This window comes from Rana temporaria, chromosome 1, assembly GCF_905171775.1.
Source record: "Rana temporaria chromosome 1, aRanTem1.1, whole genome shotgun sequence".
Taxonomy (NCBI): domain Eukaryota; kingdom Metazoa; phylum Chordata; class Amphibia; order Anura; family Ranidae; genus Rana; species Rana temporaria.
The window spans coordinates 417,609,236-417,618,316 of NC_053489.1; positions in this window are offsets into that span (position 1 = coordinate 417,609,236).

Below are 9,081 nucleotides of genomic sequence, written 5' to 3' on the forward strand. Positions count from 1 at the left end.
CAGCGGCAGGTACTGTATGTTCCTTAGGGTGGGACCTGGGCCCCCATACCCATTTTTAGGCCACTAACTAGAAGATAAGCCAGCCAAGTGGGGACTAGCAAAATTAACAAGTCAATTCCCATAGACTGCAATGGTATTTATGGTATAACTTTTGCCCATGTTAGGCTCTTTGTTTGCCCACCCAGAACAGGGGGTGTTTGTCCCATCTCTAATTTTGTAGCATGCTGGATGATGTCATTCATTTTGGTTGGGCTTTGTGTCCCTTTTCTTAAAATTGGCTTCACTTCCTGTCACACAGCTGAACAGGAAGTGAGGGTAAAACCCTACCAATGTCTTTTCTTGGGGACACACAGGTCAATCTAACTAGTGTCCCTATTAAGCAAATTGCACTCCAGCACTTTGCTGTGTACACCCCAACCCCAAATGATTAGGTCATTTTTGGTTTAGTAAAGGCAAAGACACTTTGCAGTACAAGTGTAGTCGCTAGAAATCAGAGGGGAAGCACTGATGATTTTAACATCCAATCATGTAGAAGCAAAGATTTTTTTTGTTCTTTTGTTCCTTGCTTGTCCACCTCCATCTCCAGCAGTTGCACTTGTAGTGCAAAGTGGATTTGCCTTTAGTAAATGGACCCCAAAGTCCAAGATCCCTAATAATTTGGGGTGTACACAGCAAAATGCTAGAATGCACTTTACATAATAGGAAACTATTTAGATTGATCTGTGAGTCCCGAAGAAAATACATAAGTAGGGTTTAATGGAAAAAAGATACTGCGCTTATTCTAAATTAGCATATGTGAAAAGCCGCAACTAAAAAATGTTATACAACATGAAACAAAATATACAGAGAAAAAAGTTGCGCTAATGTGCGTATTACTAAGATGCACTGAAAACAGCGCAAATGATACAAAGAAAATGAGTGACAAACAGTGATCAAACCTTGAACTTAAATTAAAAAGTCTAGTGAGCAATTATGGATTAACCATAATCCACCATAAAGTCCAAAGCATAAAATAGATGATCGTATTCAATGATCTCCCAAGTGTGAATAATCCCCAACTTCCTGGGAAAAGTGATGATAGAAGCACCTCCACCAAAATCACACACTGCCTCTTACCGGAACTCTATGATCTCTTAGTTATAGGAGATCATAAACAGCATTTACTGTTGGTATCCTCGAAGGGTATCTCCAGAGGGGGACGATCACTATATTGGATTGCCTCAAACAGTGTACCAATGCAGAATTTAAAAGAACGGGAGAGCTCACATAGCGTAAGATCCTCAAGATTTAATGAATAATAAAAAGATGTACACTTACATCAAGACTGTAGACATGAAAGCATCTAAAAAACAAGCCGGATGGCTCCTCGAACAAACAGCCTGTATCTTCCGGGCGTAGTAATCACTTGACGCGGTGAGTGTTAAATACTCACTTGCTGTTTGGCAATATGACAGGAAGTGAATGAATTTAAAGGAGAAAGTGACACAATTTGGGAGGTGTCTTTACCCTATCAGGGGTGCAGACATCCCCAAAAAATTTGCAGACTTGTAATCCCTCTGCACTCTTGCCCCAAGCAAAAATAAGAAAGTATTTCATTTAGTTTAAATTTGCAAAGACACATTCCTTAGATTAACTGTGATGCATGTCAATGGCCCATTTAGCCCTTGTTTAATAGAAAACACCAGTTGCCTTTCACTAGAATCATTTGTTAGTCCAATCCTAGAAATCTGCATCTGCTTTACTATCACTTTCCCTAAAAATTGGGTTCCTGCGCGTAGATGCGCGACCACCGTGTATTGGATATGCGCATATGTGGTTCTTGGAAAGCGGTGGCCAGCACACAGGACATCACACCCCTACAGGAAGTTGCTTGTACTGCTGCTAAGGTCTCTGAGGAAGGGATGATACTTATTTGCAAATGAAGAAAATTGTTTATTTAACATTGGGTGGTGTTTGTGGGGGTCCCTAACACACATTCACACATATTAGCAACGCTGTATCCTGGCCTATTGGCATGGTTATATTTTCTTAGTCCTCTCAATAAAATTATCAGAAATTTGTGTTTAAAGTAGAACTATAATCAATACTTTTTTTTATTTTTTTTCATTTTGGATAGAGTAAGGGAGGGTTATAGCCCCTGTCAGTTTATTTTGTACCATCCCTGTCCAATTGCAGAGATTTAGCTTTACTTCCTGCCCCATAGCCAAACAGGAAGTGAGAGAAAAACTAAGCAAATTAAGGGAATCCAATGCCCCCCGCCCCAGGGCCATCATAACTAGTGTGTCCCCCCCTGAAAATTTCTGGGCGGGTCTTAAAAAAACAGGGTGTGGCCTTCACAGGAAGGGGTGGGTCATTTTCAATTAGGAGGTGCAGAAGTTTAGTCAGGCCTAGGGCAGCACAAAACCTAAATATACTACTGCATATTAGAGCTTATTTAGACAGGATCCGATTTACAGCATGGTTTTAGATTGTGGGAGGAAACCCACACAGGCACAGGGAGACTGGGGCTATTTACACACAGGGCGATCCTCAAACTAAGTATGCTTGGCCTTTTACCTATCTCACTCATATGTGCCGAGCAAAGTTCTGCACATGCCCAGTGAGAAGCAGATTCGTGCGCGCATGCGCAGTGCGGCCGGCCCTTCATTTGCATGGGGTCACGGCTCATTACAATGAAGCACGCCCACTTCCTTCCCACTTGCAATAACCCCGCCTTATGCCTCGGAATTTAAGTTAAGTAAGCGCTATTTTGTGCGCAAATGCGCTGTGGATACGGCACTTACGAGACCAACTTAGGGCGCCGTAACGACATAAGTTTTGAAAAACTTAATTTCCGCCGCTGGCTGTGGATTTGGCCCTTAATTTTAAAGGTTAATATGCAAGTTATTGTTTGGTGACCCGGGTCCTGCTCCAGGGGACATGTATCAATGCAAAAAAAAAAGTTTGAATTTTTTTTAAAAAAAATTGTAGCCTGCATAAGTCCCGCCCACATATGTAAGTCCCGCCCACACATGTAAACGCCGTTCAAACCACACATGTGAGGTATTGATGCGTGCGTTAGAGCGAGAGCAATAATTCTAGCACTAGACCTCCTCTGTAACTCTAAACTGGTGACCTGTAAAAAAAAATCAATCGTCGCCTATGGAGATTTTTAAGTCCCGAAGTTTGGCGCCATTCCACGAGTGTGTGCAATATTAAATTGTGACAAGTTAGGTATCTATTTACTCGGTGTAACATCATCTTTCACATTATCCCCAAAAATTGGGCTAACTTAACTGTTTTGTTATTTTTGAAATTCATGAAAAATTGTTTTGCCAAAAAAAAAAAAAAAACGTTTGAAAAATGATTGCGCAAATACCATTGGAGATAAAAAGTTTTAATGACTGCCACTTTATTCCCTAGGGTGTCTGATATATATATATATATATATATATATATATATATATATATATATATATATATATATATATATATATATATATATATATATAAGGTTTGGGGGTTCTGAGTAATTTTCCAGAAACAAAATATAATTTTTACATGAAGGAGAGAAGTGCCAGAACAGGCGTGGTATGGAAGTGTTTAAAGTGAAACAATAAAAGTGAAATATTCCTTTAAATTTCATACGGGGGGGGGGGTATAGTATGCCTGTGAAGTAGTGCATGTTTCCCGTGCTTAGAACTGTCCCTGTACAAGATGTCATTTCTGAAGGGAAAAAAAGTAATTTAAAAGTACTCGTGGCTATAAAGAATACAGAGAACAGTCATTTCTCAAAAAAAATAAAAAAAGCGTGGGGTCCCCCCAAATTCAATTACCAGGCCCTTCAGGTTTAAGGGGCGTGGAGTTCCCCCAAAAATCCACACCAGACCCCTTATCCGAGCACGCAACCTGACCGGCCGCAGGAAAAGAGGTGGGGACAAGAGAGCGCCCCCCCTCCCGACCGTACCAGGCCACATGCCCTCAACATGGGGAGGATGCTTTGGGGTCCCCCCCAAAGCACCTTGTCCCCATGTTGATGGAGACAAGGGCCTCATCCCCACAACCCTGGCCGGTGGTCTGCGGGTGGGGGGGCTTATCGGAATCTTTAACAAAGGGGACCCCCAGATCCCGGCCCCCCCCTGTGTGAAATGGTAATGGTGTACATTGTACCTCAACCATTTCACCCCAAAAAAGTGTCCAAAATGTAAAAAAACACAATAGCCGGTTTTTGACAATTTATTTATTAATGTCTTCTTTCCGCGCTTCTTCTTCTCCCATCTTCTTTTGTGCATTTGGGTTTCTTCCTCCATCTTGTTCTTCCTCTGCTTCTTTCTTCGGTCTTCTCGTCCGCATCTTGCACCGGCTTCTTCTTCCCCGCTTGGTTCTCTGGATGACCTGCTTCCAATTGAAGTTCCCGCTGTGTGACGCTTCTGTTCTTATGACAGTTCTTTTATCACTGAGGACGCAGCGTCATCCGGTGTCCCCACCCCCCTCTGACGCACATGTACTTCACAGGGACTTCCCTATGGCTTTTCCCATGGCGTCAGAGGGAGGCGGGGTCACCGGGTGACGCCGCGTCCTCAGTGATAAGTCTGTCCCTGCTTGCTACACCCCTATATACTGAGTGCACACCAAACAATAGTCCTTGAAAGGACTTTTGTGGACCTGTCAGGTGATGATTTGTGTCACTACAGTCTGTCCCTGCTGAGCACACAGCAACCTGTCCCTACACTGACAAAAAGTATTTAAGTATATTACACCCCTATATACTGACTGCACACCAAACAATAGTACACCTATACTAGTCCTTGAAAGGACTTTTGTGGACCTGTTAGCTAACGATTTGTGTCACTACAGCCTGCCTGTCCCTGCTGCGCACAGCACAGCAACCTCTCCCTAAACTGACAAAAAGCAGAATGTAAAATGGCCACCAGATCAGGTCTATTTATAAGGTAGGGGGTATGTCCATGTGCTGAAATGTCTCAATTGGCTGTCCTGTACCACCTGATGGATTTGTCATGGGTCAAAGTTCCTCTCAATGTAAAATGGCGGACCGCCGCGAATATCGCCAGATGTCCACCTGTTCGGTGAACCACGAACGAGCAAAGTTCACCGCGAAACGACCGCCAAGCGAACCGCCAGGCCATCTCTACTGATAACTAGTTCAAATTTAGGTAATTCAATAATTGCATTTAAATGTACATTTTACTATTTTTACTTTAAACATAGCTGAATTATTTGTGTTTTTATATCTGCCTGAAGTTAAGATTTAAAGAAAAATGTAACCCAAAATCTAATATTTATTTAACATGTTATCATAGTTTCAAAAGTTATTTTAGATCTTTTTAATTTTGCAGCTTTTATTAAAATAATGCCTGGCTAAATTCTTGTTCAAGCACTAACTCTTATAGGGTGACAACAGTTTGCCAATTATGCACTTACGTGTGTCACCAACCTCCTGTGCCCCTGGTGGTGGCTGGAAATGGCTGTGCTAACATATATTGAATAGGCATAGTCCATCATTGTTGCATTCAAGAAGCTACATTTGAGCAATGATGTGCAGTCAATGCTGTACTGCGTACATATACTAAGTACAGGAAAATATTGAAAGAGACTGAATGAAATCAGCAGTGTTAAGTCGAAGCACATAACAAAACAGTGAAAACAGTATTTAAATTAAAAAAATGCAAGTGTTTAACACAGTGGAGCTGATTTACTAAAAATGGAGAGTGAAAAATCGGGTGCAGCTGTGCATGGTAGCCAATCAGTTTCTAACTTCAGGTTGTTTAAGTTTTGACCCAAAAAAATGGAAATGGATTGGTCTCTATGTAAAGTTGCACCAAATGTTTCACTTAGCAATTTTAGTAAATCAACCACACAGTGTTTTAGCAAACAAAATGCAATCCCTTTAGAGTTTGAAACAACTTTAAGCCCTGGTTCACACTGGGTACGATTTGGAACGATTTGAGATGCGATTTCACATGTCAAATCGCATCTCAAATCGGCGGCAATTGTCGGCAATGGCACTGTCCTAATCAGTGCGACGCCGCATCTACAATTTCAAAAAGTAGTTCCTGTACTACTTTTTGCGATTTCAGGCCGCGATTTACATTAAATTGCGGCCGAAATCGCGGCAAATCGCGGCAAAATCGCGGCAAAATCGCGGTAAAATCGCGCATTTTACCGCAATTTTGAATTCGCAGCAGTGTGAACCTAGGCTAACTCATTAAAATGTTCTGCTTATACCAGCTCCAATACGTGTTGATAATATTGCTTTTAATGCACTAATTCTTTTGACTTGTGCATTCGAGAAAATTCCCTTTTTGGCACAATGTTTAAAGTGTAACTCCACTTTTGTGGAGAAAAAAAAACAAGGTTTTCAACAAAATGGGGGTCATTTACTAAGAGTCCCGGTAAGTTCTGGGCACTCTACATGTAATAGCTCCTATTTCAGGCAATTAAGAGTTCAACTAGGTGAACATGTGAAAGGAAAATCACTCTATTAGTGGCAAACATGCCTCAGTAAATTTGGAAACAACGCTAATCGGCGATTCCATGGATTTGCAATTGCCAATTGCTACCAAGTTATTATATAGCACTACACTGCAACCATAATCCATGAATGTGAATAAAAAAAAATTATGTGAGATGTGCATCTATTCATGTAAATTCCAATTAGTATTCCTAGTTTGCTTGTTTTGCTAACGAATGTAGTTATGAATGAGTATTGCAGAATAATGTCTGCTATTCTGTAAAGTTACATGTATTGAACATTTAAGTTACTTATCTGTTGCATGTGGTCTTCTTGGATTTCTCCAAAGCACTCAAGTTATGAGTTCAAATCCCAGCCAATCTACCACCCACCTAAGGCAGCTGTGTTTTTTTCCAATGCACAAGCAATTGAAATAAACAAACAAACGGGAAAATGTAAACTGCCCATTAACACCACACCATAATATTATTGAATATGTACATGCCATTGCATGCATTTGAAGAGTTAATATAATAGAATCAACCAAACTAAAGTGTGTTGGCCAATTGGCCTTTACCTATTTTCAGCATATGCTACTGAGTCAAATGCAATCTTTTATCAGTGAGTCCTTCAAGGCCTAAAGCCTTTCAAGGTAAAAGCGCTGACCACCAGCCTATTGAGCTGAGCACAATTATACATAGAACATACATTTACTAGTGTTTGATGTTTTTAATTCTATACAATAATGGTTTTGCAAATGAGTCATTAATATTTTGGAAACAGCCATGCCCATGCTAATATGCCATTGGCTATTAGGATTTTTTGGGGGAAAAACACCAACTTTTTTTCTTAAATTGGCAAGGGGTCCCCCCAAAATCCATACCAGACCCTTATCCAAGTATGCAGCCTAAAGGTCAGGATAGGGGGGGGCAAGCGAGTGTCCCCCCCCTCCTGAACCAGACCAGGCCACATGCTTTCAATATGGGAAGGGTGCCCTCCAAAGCACCTTGTCCCCATGTTGCTGAGCTATGATTTTGAAAAAATAAAACTATATTTTTTACTTTTTGCTATAAAAAAAAAAAAATAAAAAAAAAAAAAAAATTTCTTTATCAGTTTAGGCCAATATGTATTCTTCTACGTATTTTTGGTAAAAAAAATAAATAAATAAAAATAATAAGCACATATTTATTGGTTTGCACAAATGTTATAGCATCTACAAAATAGGGAAATAGGTGATAGAGTTATGGCATTTTAATTATTTATTTTTTACTAGTAATGGCAATTTTTAGTGGCTTACAGATTGGACACTTAACTGACATTGTTGACACTTTTTTGGTAACCAGTGATATTATTACACTGAATACTAAAAATATGCACTGACATTGTACTAATGGCACTGGCAGGGAAGGGGTTAACATCAGGGGTTAAATGTGTTCCCTCACTGTGTGTTCTAACTGTATGGGGATGGGCTGCCTGGAACAACACACAGATCCGTTTTCCTGCACAGCAGAAAGACAGGATCTGTGTGTCATCCTCTGTCAGAATGGCGATCTGCCTTGTTTACTATGGCAGATCCCCGTTCTATCACTGTGGGGAATGATCGTGGGTGGCCGGAGGACATAGAGTCCGCCGGACCCACTGATTGGCTCCCCCTCTGGCCAATGGGGACGCCGTGTACAAGCCCGACGTACACCTATGGCAATTTGCACAGCCGAGCCAACCTGCCGCAGTATAACTGCGGTGGCTAGTCAGCAAGTGATTAAAACTGTTTAAAAGCAGATTATCTTGAACAATATACCACATATTTAAGTACCATTTAGATGATCATATCATGCTCAAAACATTATTTCCATGTGCAGGTTCTAGCAGAGTAATGCCTAGTACACACGATCGTTTCTCCGTTGGGAAAACTGACGGCCGTGTGTATGCTCCTTAGCAGTTTTCCCGACAGGAAAACTGCAGGTTAAAAAATGAGATCGCTGCATTTTTTTCCCCTGCAGTTTTCCTATGGTAAACACTGCAAGGGAGCACACACACGGCCAGTTTTCTTGACCAAAGTTTCTCCTGGCAGTTTTCCTGTCCAGGAAAACCGGCCATGTGTACAGGGGAAAAGGGACCGAGCCGGTTCCCGGTTTTCCCCTCCGTTTTCCTGGCGGTCTTTTGACTAGGCATAAGAGTTTGGGTGCTATCTCTTGTCTGGGAGCTATAGTAAATTCGATTTTGGGAGTATTTTTTTAACCATCGCTATAGTGAATTCTGTAAGTTCTTAATTCGTGATTGCGGTAAATTAGACGCCATTTTGTTGCAGGTTCTTACCTTTTATTATTTTGAAGAAATCATTTTTTTTTCCCATGTGCCCCTGGGCCAAGTGAGTCTTATAGGAAGTGATTTCATAATTATCACCCACATTCTGCAGAATTAGGGCTCTAATTCGGAAAATTGCATGGTCTACATCCCTTTAGAAGTTATTTCCTATTGGGAGTATGTTACCAAAAGTGACATTTTTGTTACAGGGGATGCCAAAAATCTGACTTGTTTCTTAATGTAGACTTCAGGGAAAATCAGTGAACCAATCACACAAGCAGGAAATTATGTTTCTGGGGGACATTCTGTACAAATTATGTATACAG